Source organism: Artemia sp. Qi Xiang Cuo, chromosome 18, assembly GCF_049724085.1.
Source record: "Artemia sp. Qi Xiang Cuo chromosome 18, ASM4972408v1, whole genome shotgun sequence".
Lineage (NCBI taxonomy): Eukaryota > Metazoa > Arthropoda > Branchiopoda > Anostraca > Artemiidae > Artemia > Artemia sp. Qi Xiang Cuo.
In genome coordinates this window covers 46,224,842-46,244,390 of record NC_142811.1, presented here as the reverse complement: position 1 = coordinate 46,244,390, position 19,549 = coordinate 46,224,842, and the positions used below count along the sequence as shown (strand labels likewise).

Genomic DNA, 19,549 nt, shown 5'->3' with positions numbered 1-19,549 from the left:
AAAATAACAGAGAAGCGGGCACCTTTTCCGTATACACTTACTTCCAGCTTCTGATGTTCAGGCAAAACTTATAGTGCTGATTCCAAATATACAAGCGTCATTGAGTTTAGTTTTACCCATCAAAGGCTACGAGCCTGAGAAGATTTGCCTGATTTTCCAATAAAGAATGAAACACCACCTAAAAGTCATAGAATTTTAATGAAAATCAAACAATTAGATTCAGCGCATCAAAAAAAAAAACTTACAATAGAGGTTTCAAGCTACTATCTAAAAAAAGTAATTTTTTTATTTTTTGCCAAAATAATGATCATGGATTCATGTTTATTTTATTTATTGTTTTCACAGGGATGATCGTATCGACCCAGTGGTCCTTGAATATCAGGAAAGGGCTCATTCGAACGGGAATTAAAAGTTTTGTGTCCTTTCTAAGTGATCAATAATATTGGATGACAACTATGCTTCCTCTCACGCCCCTTTTTTCTCAAAATTTTCCAATAAAAATTTTGAGATAACCATTCTGCTCAGCGTAGTTGAAACAGCGAATACCTATCACTTTTGATATAACACGACCCCCCATGGCCCCTGGGGAAAGGTTTAAGTTATAAAATTTGCCCATTGTTTACGTATAGCATTTGCTATTGGGGAGTACGAATACATTTTTCGGGTGGGGAGGGAAGAATTTTCTGCTTGGGGAATTTGCCATGGGGAGGGAAGATCCTATGGGGTGATTTTTTTGGGGGAAAGTTTACGCCAGAGGAATTTCCTAGAATTCCTATACAAAATTCTTCTTACGTTTTGCTTTCTCTTTGCCGACTCAATTTTACGCTTGGAGATGTGAGTAGTAACCAAGGTACTACTTTGCCTACGCCCCTGTACCAAACAGGTTTCTGGTAGGTATAATCTGGTTTGGTGAGTACAATCTGGTTTGGTGGGTATAGTCTGGTTTGATGGGTATAGTCTGGTTTGGTTTTTCAAAGAGAGTGACTATCCCCATGCATATAGGTAAACATTTCTACAGGGCTTTACACCTTTTCAAAGAGATTCAGAGCTCCCTCACATGGCCTTCTGGATTTGCGCGAAGCTATAGCAATTTCTATGTTATTCTGGACCTTGTATACACCATTTCAAAGAGATTCAGAGCTCCCTCACATTCCGGGCCAACCAGATATGTTTCTAGGCCAACCGGACATGGTCTTATACTTTGAGGACTTGTCTCTCACTTTGATGAAGGACAAGTTTTTTTTCTGACACAATTTACCGGATTTCTATTTCATGATATACAAGTTTTTTGTAGGCTAAATCCGTGTCAGAAAAACCGGTGTTTTTTTTTTTAGCTGCCAATATATTCAATTATTTTTTTGTATATATTCAGGTTTCAAATTAGGATTTTCAACAGTTTGAATAGTTCATTCAACCTATCAGTATCAGTATTTTTGCAATCATTTACATAGATATGGAATATTCTAAGCGACTTCTGGTGAGTAAAAAATTTTCTCATTATTATAATAAAAAAAGAAATTTTTTTTTGTCTTTTCATTAAGTTAGGGAAGAATTTTCTTCCTTTCTTACGCTTTTTTTTCACCGTGTTGTTAGCTCTTTTAAAAAAGCATTTCGCTAAATATTCAAAAAACAGGATCAGTCAGTTTCGCTATAATAAAAAATAAATATATTTTTTTTTTGTCTCGTTATTAATTTAGGGAATAATTTCCTTCCTTTCTTACGCTTTTTTTTCACTGTTTTGTTAGCTCTTTTAAAAAAAAGCATTTCGCTAAATATTAAAAAAAAAAACAGGATCAGTCAGTTTCGCTATAATAAAAAGAAATATATTTTTTTTTTGTCTCGTTATTAAGTTAGGGAAGAATTTTCTTCCTTTTTTATTCTTTTTTTCACCGTGTTGTTACCTCTTTAAAAAAAAGCATTTCGCTAAATATTCAAAAAAAACAGGATCAGTCAGTTTAGCTATAATAAAAAAGAAATCTATTTTTTTTGTCTCGTCATTAACTTAGGGAAGAATTTCCTTCCCTTCTTATGCTTTTTTTTCACCGTGTTGTTAGCTCTTTTAAAAAAGCATTTCACTAAATATTCAAAACGGGGGTCAGTCAGTTTCGCTATAATAAAAAAAGAAATCTATTTTTTTTTGTCTCGTTATTAAGTTAGGGAAGAATTTCCCTCCTTTCTTACGCTTTTTTTACTGTGTTGTTAGCTCTTTTAAAAAGCATTTCATTAAATATTCAAAAAACAGGGTCAGTCAGTTTCGCTATAATAAAAAAAAAAGAAAATCTATTTTTTGTCTCGTCATTAAGTGGCCTTTTTTTCAAAATTGAGTTATGAATTAACTTACGAACTATGCCTGAACTGGGCACTTTAATTGTTAATAACTGGGGCATTTTAATTGTTGATATTGAATTAGAAAAAAAAGTTCTTTGCTTACAATGATTTATTTAGTCAAGGTTAAATGCTTGTGTCATTTTTTTTTCAACTTTTATGATTTGAGTACTGTAATATTGGTAGTTTACATATATAAGTTTTAAAAATCTTTGCATAAAAAAATACATAATTGTCAACTTTTCGTGTTTGATACTATGGAATTGAAGGACTAACCTCTTCCGTTTATATTCTGAAAAGGTAAGAATTGAACTACCTAATCAAATTTCATAAATTTTTAAACTTTTAAGGTTTTTGTATTCAAGGATTAGTACCCTCCCGTAGGCTCAATAGTTTGAAAACTAAAAACAATATTTATTTTATAACACTGTTGATCAATAATAACAGCAAAAACGAGTAAAATTAAATGAAGCCCACGAAAATGATGAGACATGTGTAATCAAGCCAAGTGCCAGCTCTACACAAAGCTCTATGTAACCTGGGAGTAAATTCAAGAGAGAATGGACGCTTTCATATAATGCTTCAATCTCATCCGATCAAGATGGGGGGGACACTCCTCTTTATGCTTTACCAGAGACTTCCGGTGTACAAGCGCAGTCAGAATTTGTAAGTATATATAATTTTTTTTTCTTTCTGTATTTTCAAAAATAAGGCAAATTTTCTCAAGCGCATAACTTTTGATGAGTAAAACTTAAATTTGTTTCTAAACTATTCTATAATAATCCTATTTCATTTTCTTTCATTAAGATATTAACACAGGAAAAATCGCATAAATTGGTTCCACAGCGCATTTCTATCTGACGCTGTTTCTGCAGCACGTTATAGGCTAATAGAATATAGGCTAAGGGGTTAGAAACGCAATTTCGAGCTGTAAGAATGTTTCAGCGTGTGTTTGTGTGTTTGTGTGTGTGTGTGTGTGTGTGTGTGTGTGTGTGTGTGTGTGTGTGTGTTTTTTTGTTTGTGTGTGTGTGTGTTTGTGTCTGTGTGTGTGTTTGTGTGTGTGTTTGTGTTTGTTTGTTTGTGTGTGTGTTTGTGTGTGTTTATGTGTGTGTGTGGGTGCGTGTGTGTGTGTACATGCATGTGAGCATATGTACGTGTGTTATTAACAAAATTTGTAATTTATTATGTATTGTTTTGTAAATAATGCTATAAGCAAAAAATTTGTAATTATTACCCATTTGTTTGATAAATTCGAATCCAATTGATGTTTTCTAATGCAATAATCCAATATTTCTTTAAACAAACTAACTATATAAGCAAATCACTATTTCACAGTTGACATTCATTCTTAAACTGGGATATGTTTTTGAGCTTTTGCGCCTATCCGCTTATTATCAAATGTCCCATCAGGAAACTTGAATTTTAATCCGACAAGTATAAATTTGAATGTTAATCGATTTCTCACTACAAAGCGGAAGTTTCAAATAAAAGGATGTTTCTTATATTAGATATTAACACAGAGAAAATCGCATAAATTGGTTCCACAGCGCATTTCTATCTGACGCTTTTTCTGCAGCACGTTATAGTCTAATAGAATATAGGCTAAGGGGCTAGAAACGCAATTTAAATCTGTAAGAATATTTCAGCGTGTGTGTGTGTGTGTGTGTGTGTGTATATATGTACTTGTGTGTGTGTGTTTTGGTGTGTATGCGTGCATGTATGCGTGCCCGTGGGTGTGTTTGCATGCATGTGCGCGTGTATATGTGTGCTATTAACAAAATTTTCAATTTATTATTTACTGTTTATTAAATAATGCCATATTCAAAAATTTGTAACTTATTACTAATTTCTCTTATAAATGTGAATCAAATTAAGAAAAAAGAAAGAAAAGTTTATTAAAATTTTTAGAAAGCTTTCGTCAAAAAAAAAACTTAATCCCTTAATATTCTAGTTACAGGGGGAAGCTGTGAAAAATTATTCCTTCTCAGGTACGGGACTTAATAATATCATGTTAAATTGCCCCAATTTGTCGGATGATGTTAGTGAAGGTACGTTATTTGATATCAGACCGCATTTTCAATTTACAGCTGAAGAAATGGACAGTCTAATGCAAATTGTTGGGCCTAATTTTTCCGGGGACACTTTTAACGACAACTTTACTATTAGTGAACAAATATGTACAGGACATGAAAATAGTGCTATGTCCCCGGAATTGCGTGAATTTTATTTGTTAGAGTCTGCTCTATGTCACCTGCAAACATACAGGGTAGATTTTAACCCTCCCGAGGAAAACGCGGGCATTATTTTAACTGACCCTGTGAAAGTTCTCCATAACTACATCGACGGAATTCGAACAAAAATTGAGATTCAGATTCAGAAATGGGGAGGTCAAGGAGGGAATTGAAGGCGCAGTTAATCAGAAAGTTTATTTACAGCAGGTAATACCTTGGGATATTTTTTATTTTAATTTTTCAACAGGAAGCTAGACTTTTTATACAGGTCTAAATAAATTCGAGGAAAATGATTTCAACTGGGTGAATAAACTGACATCAATTTTGGATACGTTTCATGAGAGGGGAAGTGGGTCCACCATTTTATATATTGAACACATGGATCTGAATCTCAGTAGATTTAAAAAAAAACTTTATTTTAAGGGGAGGGCGAGGTAAAGGAATAAAATGCCACCTAGATTTGACAGTTACAGGAGAGGTTCAGGGTTTCAAATTTGAAACTGGACTGCAATTCTTTAAGTACGCATTTTTAACAGCAGCCCATAAGCAATCAAAAAGTGTTTTAACAGTAAAAAATATCGACAAACTTGCGCGTAATCGTGGAAAACATTTCCCTATAGTAAATTTTGATTGTTTAGAAGGAAAGTATCCAGTTTCCTTTATAGAAATAAACATTTTTGAAAACTCACATGTAAATCTTGGGGTGGGGGTGGTTGTTCTCCAGTATGACACTGAATTTGTATATGGGGGGAAAAAACCAAATAAAAAAGGAGTTTTGTATTCAGTGAGGACACCGATGGTGGAAAATGTTAAAAATTGGGTATGGGTTATTTACGAGCCTCCCAAAGATGTAAATTCTTATGGTCATTTTTTCCCCGTTACAGCAATAAGTCGACTCCTATCTCAAGGCACGAAGAAAGGGGAATGTCTCTATTGCCCCATGTGCCTTTCCCCATTTAGATCTGAGCGAACATTCTCAGATCACATGGGGCATTTCAAAATTCATGGGAATCAAAGAATTTAAATGCCGGCAGAAGGCAAAGACACTTTACAATTTAAAAATTTCCAAAATTCCCTGCTACAAGTTGATAAAGTGTCTTTGGATTGTGAAACAAGACTGATTGAGGTATCGGACCCATCAAGGCCGAATATAGTCAAGGAACACAAACTAGTTGCGTGTTCCTACGCACACGCTCGTCGTGATTCCAACAATAAAATGCAAATGGAGGAGTTTTTTTTACTATGGATGGGGAGGGCAGCATGGAAAAGTTATGGGTATCTTTAATAAAAACAGTAAACGGCGCAATTTCTCGATTGCGTCATATCAACGATCCAATGACAGTGTCAGATAAAGGTCAGCTGGTGATGAAAAAGGGGGAAATTTGCTGTGTCTATAGGGGTGCTCTTGCCCCAAAAGACGCGGTACAGCATCACGACCACCTTATTGACCCCAATTCAACGGGAACAAGTAACTCTCGAGGGTGGGCTCACAATTCATGTAATTTAAAAATTAAACAGCAATTTTTTCTTCCTGTTTTTATACATAACTCTAACTACGATCTTAAGTATGTGCTACCAGCATTGGCACATCTTCAAAGAAATGGAACAGTGGATGATGATGCATGAGTGATAGACAGCTTTTCCTACAAAATCATACCTAAGTCATCGGAAAAGTTGCTTGTTTTGGAATTTATGTGGAAATTTGTTGAAGCCGACGTTGAGTATACGAATAAAATTCGCATTTTAAACTCATACAGTTTTTTTCCCAAATCATTGAGCGAATTAATTCAAGTGCAGAAAAACGACGACGGCTACAATGTTTTTCCCCTTCTCAAGCTACAATTTTCAAATGATTTATATGATTTGTTAATGGTCAAGGGCATATATCCTTATGATTATTATTGTTCCATGTCGAGATTCGCCGAGGAAACTATTCCTTGTATTGAATCGTTTTACGACAGCCTACATGATTATAGTTGCATCCCCAATGAATATAGTTTTGCTAAAAAAGTTTGGGGTCAAGGAGGGTGTAAAAATGGCTTTGACTACTGCAAGCTGTATTTGTCGAGTGACGTGTTAACTTTGTTAGGCATTATGTGTAAAAATACGGACAAAATCTATGGGGAATTTAATCTTGATTTGGGCTATTATTTTTTATCTCCCCATAGAGTGCTAGACCTCATCCTAAAAATTAGTCGGGGAGAAATTGGGCTGATCACAGATAATGATCACCATCTGTTCATAAAAAGATCAATGAGGGGGGGTTTTGTTTTTCTCGGGGACCGTATCTTGGAAACTGATCCAACAGTAGAGAAGACGGGGAAAAAATCGGATGCAGTTTTCCTTGATATGAATTCTCTTTACCCCTTGACCATGTCCCATTATGTGCCGCCTTGCAGTGACTATAAATGGCTCCATGACCCTCAAGCTGCCCATTTCCCCAACGTTAACAAGTTTTGAGGATAATGGTCCGGTTGGATGGTTTTTTGAAATTGATGGAGAGATACCAGTCGAGCTTCACGATCCAGTAAAGGATTTTGTTTTCCCGTCCATCAATAGACCTATTACTAAGGACTCTTTGAGCCCTCGCATTAGGTGTTTAGTAGAGGCGGACGGATTGCATTTGTCACCTTCAAAACAAAAACTTATTGCTGATCTTCTGCCAAAAAAAAACATAGTTGTACATCACGTAGCTTTAAAATGTATGTGCAACAACGGTTTCAACGTTACAAAGGTTCAAAGAGAGCTCCAGTTTAGTCAAAAACCCTATCTGAAAACGTATGTTGACAGCTTTGTCAACAAACGTTCTGCAGCGCAGACAAAAGCCGAAAAAAAAATTTATAAACTCATTTTGAATTCGGCTTTCAGCAAAATGTGTGAGAGTGTTCGCAATAGGAATCGTTGTGACGTCGTGACCGACCCCGAACAATGTGCTCGAATTATTGCCGATCCAAATTATTGCCGGTGGGGGGCGCACCGCCACTATCAAAGTTATCTTTTTTTTTACTTAGAGCAGATTTTTTTTTTGTAAATGTTTCATTAAAAAAAGTGATATTTTTTTTTCAAGTGCTCTCTAATTTAATGCTGTATTTTTTCTCTATAAATAAACAAAAAAAAGTGAATTTATTTAAGTGTTTTTTCTCTCTGTGTGCCTACATAAATGTTGTTTTTTTTATTATAAATAAATTTAAAAAAAAGTGTATTTTTTCATGTTTAATATGATTTTTTTTTTCAATGTATTGTTACTTTTTTTCTATGCATATAATAAAAGAAAATATTATTCTTTATTCGTCTTCTTATTCCTGAAGAACAGAGTAGTAGTAGGGAAATTATTAAGTAATTAGACAATTAGGGTCTACAGTTAGTTGTCCAGGTGAACTGTTGAAGGGAACATGTATCAATTTAAAACACCATTCAGATCGTTTCTGTATGGACCGTCAATGTCGGGCAAAACAGTACTCTTAACTAAAATAATTAGAAATCGCGATAAAATGTTTGTGGAAAAACCGAAAAAAATCTACTAGTGCTTCAGTATCTGGCAGTAGTCATACGACAAAATAGAGTGAATTGCTGCCACCATGTGGTCGGTCAATATACAGTTCATGTAAGGAACTGAATTTTTCAGCACTATTGCACCAAACTCTCTTCTGATCATTTAATATCTAGATGAATCTGGTAAATAATGTTCCCAGCAAATGCTGCAATAGTTCACTGTTCGATCTCATCATGAACAGATTTCCGTTACTCTGGTTCTACACAATCTCTTTCATCAGAGCTAATGTATGCGAACACTTGCTTTGAACTGTACCTACTATATCATCTACAGAGTTGTTCGTGATTCTAGCTCGCTAATAACCCTCAATAAACAAATCTATCCAGGTGCCCCTAAATTTCTGCTCTCGGCATACAATCAGGCAACTAATAAACCCCACGGCTACATCCTATTGGATCTTAATCAAAATACACCCGAGGATCTGCGTGTAGTCACAGATATTTTCGACAATGAAATTACAGTATATCTCCCCGTGAACACTAAGAAGACCTATTAGTCGCTATCATGACACTGAAGAAACTAAATGAAAATAGACATTTGTTTTCAGTTCTAAGCACTTCAAAACCTCCGCTTAGGAAAGCAATACTCAAACACGGTATTGACAATGATTTCATTAATCTAATATCCGAACTGTGTTTAAATTTGACCGAGGGTCATGTTCAACTGCCAGAAGTAGTTAAGCAACAGGCAAAGCAACATCGTTCCATTGTCCGTACATTGGCCTCTAAAAAGAAAGGAAAGAATTTTAAAAGGAAACGACTTCTTCAGGCGGGCGGTAGCTTTTTCACACTTTTACTGCCAATAATTGCAGGACTTATAAAAAGTTTTGTCTAGAGAATTGCTAAACCATATAAATTAACTCCAACAGAACTCGCTGTCTCCTCCGTGGAACACTTTGAGAACAATCTGAGTAAATTCCTTGACAATGAAAATATTGAGGATGATAAAAAACTGCTTTTACTTCAAGATGCACGTCTCCGAGTGGACAAACACAAGTCCTATAGGTCAAAACTAACTGCTGCTGCTGATCACAAAAAAGAATCATCTTCTAAAGAGTCTGCTGCTGCTGGAACGCAATTACAGAAGGAGGAATCGGATTCAATTGTATCGAAATCTGTAAATCTATGGTCCAGAAAAAAGCGTGAAAACCTAACACAACTCCAAATCAATCTCTTTGGGGGTGAATACGTTAAAGTTCAGAGCGATGGAGATGGGATTAAAATTAAGGACAATATCTATAATCCACTTGATATTACCTATGATATAGTAACACATCATAAAGGATTGCTATCATTTGACACTCATCTATAAAACTTTCTAAATACATTAAACGTCCCCAAAAGTCTTATTGGTAATAGACAAATTCTAAAAAAATTAAATGAACATGCATCATCGTCATCATCATCAACAACATTGACACCATTAAAATATGAACTTGAAGAAGAAGATTTTAAATAAATTTTGGAAAATACTAGCACACCGCTGATAGCTAGACAAAAGTGAAGACTTATCAAGTCACCATCACCATCACCACCAACAGCCAGTATACAAAAGGGTAGCGGACGTTACACAACGTGTTTACGTTCAAAATGGTTGAAGTTCTGAAAGGTGTTTATGAAAATATTGGTGAGGCGGGGAGTTTAAGTTCCCCCACCACTCTTTCCAAAGTAACTGGTGTTCACACTAAAATTGTACAAGACTATCTACAAAAAAAATCAAGTTACACTCTGCGTAGAAATCATAGATTTCGTGCCAATCAATATCGAAAAACTAAAGCCTTTTACCCTTTGCATATAATGCAAGCAGATCTCCTGTCTCTATATGAACTTTAAAGACGTTACACTACGCAGTACAAAAACATACTAATTGCAATCAGTGTTTTTAGTTGCTATGCATATGCAATTCCATTGCGATCAAAGAAAGGCGTTGAAGTTGCCCAAGCCATTGAAAGTATTCTCGAACAGGATGCATACAAGGAAATTCAAACGGATCGCGATATTCCTACGATATGAGATTTTTCTATTGATTGCACGACACAAATCCCCCATATTATCATATTCAATATATTTCAATTTGGCATGTGGATATTTCCTATGTTTAAGTGATTCGATCCGTCCGTATGCAGTAGAGTTCAACCCTTTCATAGTCCCAACGAGGTTTATCACCCGTATACCAGACACACAATCCTGCCGCAGGATGTCATATATATTTTTGAAGATACAGTCAACAAGAGCCACTTAATACGCCTCGTCACATTTGACGGTAGGGGAGGGATCTTTCAAAAAGTCCCTTGTCGTGGTCGCTACGTTTTAGGGCGTAATGGGCGCGTTGGTGATAAAAGTTACATAGAAATCACTGGGCATTGTCAGTATCTTCAACACCAATCCAAGAATCAAAATCAGAGTTGTATCCTAGCCACCGAACAAGTAACGGTTTCTGACCCCTGTGAGTACGTGTCTTTAATATCTTTTCAATTTGATAGATTTCACTAGCATTTTTAACTTTTTGTAGTTCATAGTCATAAAAGCCACCGAGAATCTCTTCATCTTTGGTATCACGCAGGCGATAAGTTATGGGTTTAGTGTCTAGGATTTTTGCCACTTTAAAAAGTTCGGTGGACCACAAATAATTCCCATTTTCAAAAACATTAGTTGTTCTATTAATTCGAACAGTATCACCAACATTGAATTTATTTTTCTTCTTGACAATCGTTTCATTGGAATACTGTTTAAGAAAGGTGTCAATTGTATCATGATCAGAATGATGAATTTCCGTTGGCGTAGAGTTGGACAATGATCGATGAGGTCGTTGATTATAAATCAACATGATTTTATCTAGATCATGAATAAAAGCCGATGTATTTTTCAATGTACAATATCTTGAAATTAAAAGTCGAATAGTTCTTATCAATCGTTCGGCCAATGCAGCCTTTATAGGACTGTGACTTTGATAGAGCAGTGTACTATATTTCTCTAGTACTTTCGCAACATGGGGATTAACAAATTCACTACCGCGATCCGTTTGAATTTTTTTATATGAATCCTGTTCGAGAATACTTTCAATGGCCTGAGCAACTTCAACACCTCTCTTTGATTGCAATGGAATTGCATATGCATAGCGACTAAAAACACTGATTGCAAGTAGAATGTACTTGTACGGTGTATTGTGACGTCTTTGAAGCTCATCTAGAGTCAGGAGACTGACTCTATTATAGAGTCAGTTATATAAAATTAATTCCGTTTTTTAGGGAATAAATATATTTCCTTCCTAATGAATTTGAATTTCATAATTATTTTCATTTTTTAGAATGAAATATATTTATGCTAAAAGGCCTTTAACTTCCTCTTATTTATTTTATCTTGAATTGTATTGACCTAGGTTATGCTTGAAATTCTAAAATTTCAAAATGATATATGTTGAAAGAATGTTTTATTTTGTTAGAATCTTTATATCAGGTGATAGTATTTGTTTTTTTTTTTACCTGTACATACTTAAGCAGTCTTCGGAACCTTTACAAAACAACTAAAATAGTTTTTCATATGCTATTTTCTTCTTTCTTTAAGTTTTATTTTTTGATGATCACATCATCAAAGAGGTAAATCATCAGATTTACCTCTTTTTATTCTTTGTGTACAATGTCGGTGTTTATGATATATATGTATATGATATAGCCCCTACCGTTCAAGTTGTTCATTTATTGATGTATTATAGAACCGTTTTTTTTTCGCTAGTTTCTTTCAGCTTAGCGTGATACACGACAAAGAGAAGTGCCAGACGGAAAATATATAATTTGGACTAAAAACTTGTACATTGGGGGCGGGGGTAAAGTATTTGGACTGTGTGAAGTTACAAACCAATTCTTACTTCATAATATGCAGAATAATTGTACTTAACACATTAGGCATGCAGAACCGCTATACTTTACCTTCCCCCCCTAATATGCAAATATATAGCCCAAATTTGTTTCTAAAGTACTACATTTTTATCATATAATACTTAAAAATCTGTTTCATTAGGATTGACCGTCAGAGAAACATATAGAAGAATATCAAATAGGGGCTATGTTTTTAAGTACCTATTCAGTTATTCATTTATCATTGTTTTCTTTGATTAACGGATCTGAAACCTAAATATTGTTTTTCTTTATTGACTGTCATAATAAAAAGTTTTTCTGGCTTCTAAAACGTTTCCATATTTTCATTTTATTTAAAATTGAAAAGACCGAATGGCATAAGAAATTCTTGACATAAGAAAGAACACGTCGAGGCTGTAACCTACTTTTTAATAAGTGAACAGTCAGCTTTTTTTCTTATTATTGTCTATATTTGTTTCTGTTTGCCTAGACTAAAAAGATTGAAGCAGTATTCTTCTTCTTCCACGAAGAGGTTTTGACGATGCGACCAAAGAGTATCGAAAACTTGTGAGAGTAGGTACTAGCGCTATTGTCGAATAGAAACGTCAATAACACCATCTAGGCAAATTTGATCCTTTTTTAGCCTGTTTATTTCTATTTCATGTACTTTAAAATGGAGGGGAGGGTAAAGAAAGCAAGATTCTATCATCAATGGGTTGTCAGCCTAAAGAAGACTAGCTTGTTTATCCTGGTAATATTATCCTTTGCTAATTTGGTCCTTATAAGTTTTGATGCTGCTCCCTACTTTCAGTTGAAAAACTTTTTTATATTTATTTCTATATTTAATATTTATATTTGATTTTAGTTTTTTTTTATATTTAATTTCTGATTTTTTTTTAAAATAATGATGGGAAATCCGGCGCCCCTTACATAGCAATGTCCCTTTCCCCATGAAAACTTCCTTCATGAAAAGATCCTCCCATAAAACCCCCGCACCCCCCCCAACCCCCCCTACACGCACAAGTTACCCCTGAAAACGTCGGTATAATTCCCAATAACCAATGCTATATGTTAACATTGGGTAAAGTTCATAACTTTAAGCCCTCCCCCCGGGGGCTTCGAGGGATTAATTCATCTTAAAAGACATAGCTATAATATTTTCGACCATGCTGAACAAAATGGCTATCTCAAAATTTTGATCGGGTGACTTTGGGAAAAAATGAGCGTGGGAGGGGACCTAGTTGCCCTCCATTTTTTTTGTCACTTAAAAAGGGCACTAGAACTTTTAATTTCCGTTCCATTGAGCCCTCCCATGATATTCTAGGACCACTGGGTCGATACGATCACCCCTGGGAAAAAAACAAATAAACACGCATCCGTGATCTTTCGTCATGCAAAAAATGCAAAATTTCACACTTTTGTACATTGGAGCTTGTAACTTTTACATTAGGGTTCTCTGATACGTTGAATATGATGGTGTGATTTTCATTAAGGTGCTGTAACTTTTAAGGGGTCTTTCGCCCTTTTTTCGAAAATCAGCCAAATTTTCTCAGGCGCGTAACTTTTGATAGGTAAAATTGAACTTGATGAAACTTATATATTTGAAATCAGGATTAAAATCTGATTCTTTTGATGCATCTATTAGTATCAAAATTCCGTTTCTTAGTGTTTCGGTTACCATTGAGCCGGGTCGCTCCTTACTTACAGTTCGTTACCACGAACTGTTTGATTTAAAGGTCGATCTGTCAATATATAATTTAATTGTTTGTGTGAATAATCTTTTATTGCAATAATTACATAATTTAAATTAATATTATACTAATTAACGAAATTTGAATTATGTCTTTGAGGACGACCCCCCCCCAGAGCCCTCAGGGCACGGGTCATAACTTATGCCCTAGAGGCATAAAAGGTTTTTAAATAAAGGGCTGTCGTACAAACTTCGGAGGGGTCACTTTGATTGGTAATCAGAAGTTTCAATGTACTTTTTAATAGTCAAAGTGATTGGAGTGTAGCTATTCCTCCTGACGTCATATTTTCTCGAAATTCGTCTGACGGAAATTTAGAAATAGGCATTTTACTTAAAATAGTTCAAAGAACATATAAAGAGGCTCTTGGGGCTTCGGAAAAAAACAGAGCCTGGGGTCAAAGGTAAAAAGTTACGTCCTGGGGGCATTTATGGTTTTATGGAGGGGATGGTTGTATAAACTTAAGAAAAGGCTCGTTTGGCTGAAAATTAGAATTTATAGTTCCATTTTAAAAGTCAAAAGGGATGGAGGGCAACTAGCCCCCCCCCCCACAAAAAAATACGACACTTTTTTTCACCAAACGCGAATGACTCAAATTGAGAAATAGTAATTTTGTTCAAAATAGTCCAGAAAACATATAAAAATGCTTACAGGTTTGGTATAACCCCCCAGAGCCCCGGGACAAGGGTTATAAGTTATGTCCTGGGGGCATATAATGTTTCTATGGAATGTGTGGTCGTCTAAACTTCAGATTACTTTTTCAAATGGTTATAGAAAAAGTTTTCAGCTTTTTCAACCTAGTTGAAGGGTCTGCAAATTATGCCTTTGAGCATGAAACTCCCCCCCCCCCACAGCCCTCAGGGCAAGGGTTGTAAGTTCTGCTTTGGGGCATATAAGGTTCTGATAGAAAGGGTGGTCGCATATACTTCGGAGGGGGCTCATTAGATTTGTAATCAGAATTTCTACTGTTCTTTTTAAGAGTCAAAGTGATCGAAGAACGGCAGCTATCCTCCCCCAAACAAACACACACACGTTGTGTTTTCACAAAATGTGTCCAATAGAAATTTTGAGATAACAATTTTATTCAAAATAGTCCAGAGATCCATATATCAATGCTTATGGGTTTAATACAAGCCACCAGAGCCTGGGGGCAACGATTCCCTTTTAAGAGTTATAAGTGAAGCAGGGCAACGAGCCCCCCCCCCCCCAACTACTCTTCTTTTCACCACACGCATTTTATTGAAATTGTGAAATAGCCATTTGGTTCAAAATAGTCCAAAGAACACATGAAAATGCCTACAGGGTTGAAAGAGCCCCCAGAGTGTTATAAGTTATGTCCTGTAGGCATATAATATTTCTATGGAATGTCTGGTCGTATAAACTTCAGATTGGGCCCGTTTGATTTGAAATGGGAAATTATAGTGCCCTTTTTAAGAGTCGAAAGTGATTGGAGGGCAACCAGCCTCTCCCCTCCCAACGCTCATCATTTCCTTAAGCATATCCAATCAAAAAGTTTGAGATAGTAACTTCTTCAACCTAGTTGAAGGGTATGCAAATTATGCCTTTGAGCTTGACAATTCATCCCCCCCCCTCAGCCCTACGGGCAAGGGTTGTAAGTTTTTCCCCCGAGGGCACATAAGGTTTTTATGGAAAGGGTGGTCGCATATACTTCGGAGGGGGCTCATTAGATTTGTAATTAGAATTTTTACTGTTATATTTAAGAGTCAAAGTGATCGGACGAAATATACCCCTCCCCCCCACACACACAAACATGTTGTGTTTTCCCAAAATGTGTCCAATAGAAATTTTGAGATAACGATTTTATTCAAAATAGTCCAGAGATCATATAACAATGCTTATGTTAATGGTTTTATACAAGTCACCAGAGCCTGGGGACGGCTGTTCCCTTTTAAGAGTTAAAAGTGAAGGAGGGCAACTAGCCCCTCTCCCTCCAACTACTCTTCTTTTCACCTCACACATTTTATTGAAATTGTGAAATAGCCATTTGGTTCAAAATAGTCCAAGGAACACGAGAAAATGCCTACAGGGTTGAAAGAACCCATTAGAGCCCTGGCGTAAGGGCTGTAAGCTATGCCCTGGAGACATATAAGGTTTTTATGGAATGGGTGGTCGCATAAACTTTAGATAGGGGCTTATTTGGTTTGAAATAGAAGGTTATAGTGCCCTGTTTAAGAGTTGAAAGGGATTTGAGAACAAAAATTGCCCCCCTCCCCACCCATCATTTCCCAAGACGAACATTCAAAAAAAGTTTCGGCACATCTTTTTTTCAGATGTGCCTGGGAAAATTTGCTCTATTTCCAATGCAAGGGGAAAATACCTTTTAAAAGTCACAAAACCTTAATAAAAATCACACCATCAGATTCAGCGTATCAGAGAACCTTACTGTAGGGGCTTCAAGCTCCTATCTGCAAAAATGTGAAATTTGTTATTTTTTGCCAGAAGAAACATTATAGTAATTGATGAACTCCTGCCCATATTAATCTATATCTTGTCAAATTATTACAGATATACAGTTTACTGTAACGTCATTTATGGTTGTAACCTACGATTATGACATCATTCATCATTATTATATGAAGAAGCATTTTTTTGTCAGAAAATTTTTATTATTTAAAATTTTTAGTTTTGTTACGTACAAAAGCCACTACATATAGCTGTTTCCTGTAAAATGAGCCTTTAAACCGTTCTCCTTGGTGTTTTAGTGTACTGCATGCAGTGGAGAGAAATAAAACAGAAAAAACGGGACACATCAGAGCTACCCACACAAAAAAGCAATTTTCATTGTTTTTCAAGCCAAGAATTTTCTTTTTAGGATTTCAGGTCTTTTTTTATACTCCCATAAATTTACTTTTACAGTAGTGTGTTATTATTAGGACTTTTTCAGCATTGCTTACATGCATTTATAAATCTGTTGATCCATGAATTTCTAGTGCCTTATCATTACTTTCAAAAAAATCTGTAAATTCTTGCATCGGTTTAATACTTGTACTTTTTTGCTTTTCTGATTAATGTTAAATTTGTACAAATGAAAGTCAACTGCTAAATAAAAGGATATTGAACTATTATTTGTACGTCGTGGAAAGGAGGTTGAGTTTTTGAAATAAGTATGTCAAATTTGTCTTCAAGATATTCTTTTAGTGTTAGAAATTAATTCAAAATTGCAAAAGTATTCTCAACAATATTTTTGAAAAAGTCCTTATTTTTTACTGCTAGTTTAATATCATGCTAATTTATAAATGACGCTAAACTAACTTGAAATTGCTTTGAGGGTAGTTTCACTGTGAAAGAAATATTTATTAGTATCAAATGAGACTATTTTTTACAATTAATATTCTTTGTTTACTGTTTAGAAGGAGCTCCTTTGAATCTTAACTACAGTCGTGACTTAAGCAAGTACATCATGCCAGAAAAAATTACAGCCATTATTCCCAACGAAGGTCTATGTAAGACAGCGATGCCATAGGTACTAGTCATTGTCCCATCTGCTTTTGTCAATTTCGATAAACGTTCTGTTATTCGTGAAACATGGGGCTCTGCTTTTAAAAATTATAATTATAAAGGATACAACTTAGTTTTAGCTTTCATTGTTGGGAAACCTCTAAATTCTAGTGTCGAAAGCCAAATTTTAGCCGAGAGCAATGCTTATAATAACATTATACAAGAGGACTTTATTGATAATTACCAGAATCTTACTCTCAAGTCAGTTATGCTTTTGAAATGGGTTGAAAGATATTGCAGGGAAGCTGAATATGTGGTAAAAGTTGACGATGATGTTTATTTAAATTTGGATAATTTATTGAGTCTTCTGAACATACATGGTAAGAAAATGTTGATTGGTGGCAACTTGAATTGCTATGGACAGCCAATTCGCTCTAATTCTTCAAAGTGGTACATGCCTTATGATGTTTTTCCAGGCTCTGTGTATCCTCCTTACGCGTCAGGCGCTGCATATGTTTTGAGTGGGAATATAATTCAGAGCCTCTACAAAACTGCGTTATCAACACCCTTAGTGCACGTGGAAGATATGTTTTTAACAGGTGTTGTTGCTAAGAAATTAAACATTTCCCCAGTTCATTTTGGTCTTTATACTTATTTTAAAAGGGAGATCAAAGCTTGTGAATACAAAAAATATGTTTTTATAATTGAAATGAAACCTTCTGATATAAAATTTCTATGGAGTCAACTCAACCAACAGCAACCTGCTATTGAATGTGAGACACCAGATTTTCAAACAATGAAAGTCACCAAGTGTAATTAAAACACTTCTAAACTGAGAAAATTAAATCCTATTAAAACACTAAATTATAATTAGAGAACAGCTTGGTTACCACAAATTTTTTAAGTTTACCTGTGTTTTACATGTCTTGTTGTTTCTAAATTTTTCCACTTAGTCAATTGAAACAACCAAACTGTTTATGGACTGTTTTGGGTATCCGTCTGACTGACCGTATTTCAAACCGTAAGCTGTGCGAAAAACGTTGTTCTTTCCCAATTCCAGGCGATTTAATAAAAAACAGGTTGAGATGGCTAGGGTACGTTCTGCGGATAAAGGTTAGCAGATTGTCAAATATTGCCCTTTTCGGCAAACCATTTAGGGCCAAACAATCCGGTCATCCCCAAACGGGGTGGGAGTTTGTGGAAATGAAAGATTTAAAGAAAACTGGAACTTCTTGGGATGCTGCAAAGCATCCCAGCTACCGGTTCCTAACACCGGTAACCGGTAAAGAGGGAGGCTTGGAATCGATTGGGACGGAGGAGGAGCAATCGTGGCTGTGTTGGTCTCAGGTGACTTGGTGCTGCAATGATTTGTCAAAAGCAATAGTAGTTGATTTAATTTTCACTGGCCTTGTTGCTTTAAGCGAAGGCATACGATATTAACGGCATTTACTGAGGAATTCAAAAAAAGGTTTTAAAATTTTTGAATTTATGCTATTGGATTACCAACAACAGAGCTATGAAGATCCCCTGAACCTGAGTTTACCGCAAAGTAAAAAAAAGGTAATGATTTTTGCAAGAGTTTTAAGTTTGTTAAACTGCATTTCACATATAATACTGAATTAAATCAGCAAATTCTCTTTTTGAGCTTTTACCATGCATCGTTTCACTGAACTTTTTTACCACATCACAAAAGTGCTTGTTTTTGTTTTGCTTTTTAAAGTCATCTTATCAAATGTAAACACTGATTCTTGAAAAATCTTCACACAAAATCGGTTCTTCAGAACTTGTCTTGTTGCTCTTTTGGATTTAAAATCAGGGTATCTGTTTCCTAATTCCAGGGCCACAAGACATTTAAAGAGAAGGCAGCTGCTTCCTAACACCGGGAACAGGCATTATCCAATCATAGGCAGCGCTAGAGCGCTGCCTAAGTAAAGAACGATGTTGCCACAATGTGTTTTTTTTCTTCTTTCTTCGACAGGCACTTCGTATTGAAGGAGTTGTCGTAGAAACTTCAAAAATGGCTCATTTGATTTGAAATTGGGGTGGCTAGTACCCTTTTTAATAGTCGAAAGTGATTGGAGGGCAACTAGCCCCCCCACGCCCATCATTCCCCCAAACACATCCAATCAAAATTTTGAGATAGCCATTTTGTTCAGCGTAAGTGATTTCCAGATAGAATTTTTTTTTTTAGGAGGACACTCCCCCAGAACCCTCGGGGCAAGGGTTTTAAGATATGTCCTTGGGGCATATAAGGTTTTTATAGAAGGTGTTGTCGTAGAAACTTCAAAACAGGCACATTCGATAGGAAATTCGAAGGGCTAGTACCCTTTTTAATAGCCGAAAGTGATTAGAGGGCAACTAGCCCCCCTCCCCACGCCCA

At 35.6% G+C, this 19,549-nt stretch overlaps 1 pseudogene; it reads left to right on the top strand.

Moving 5' to 3' along the window:
• Positions 1-5,891: 5,891 nt before the first annotated feature.
• On the top strand, positions 5,892-18,043 carry LOC148941559 (beta-1,3-galactosyltransferase 1-like; annotated as a pseudogene).
• Positions 18,044-19,549: the final 1,506 nt, after the last annotated feature.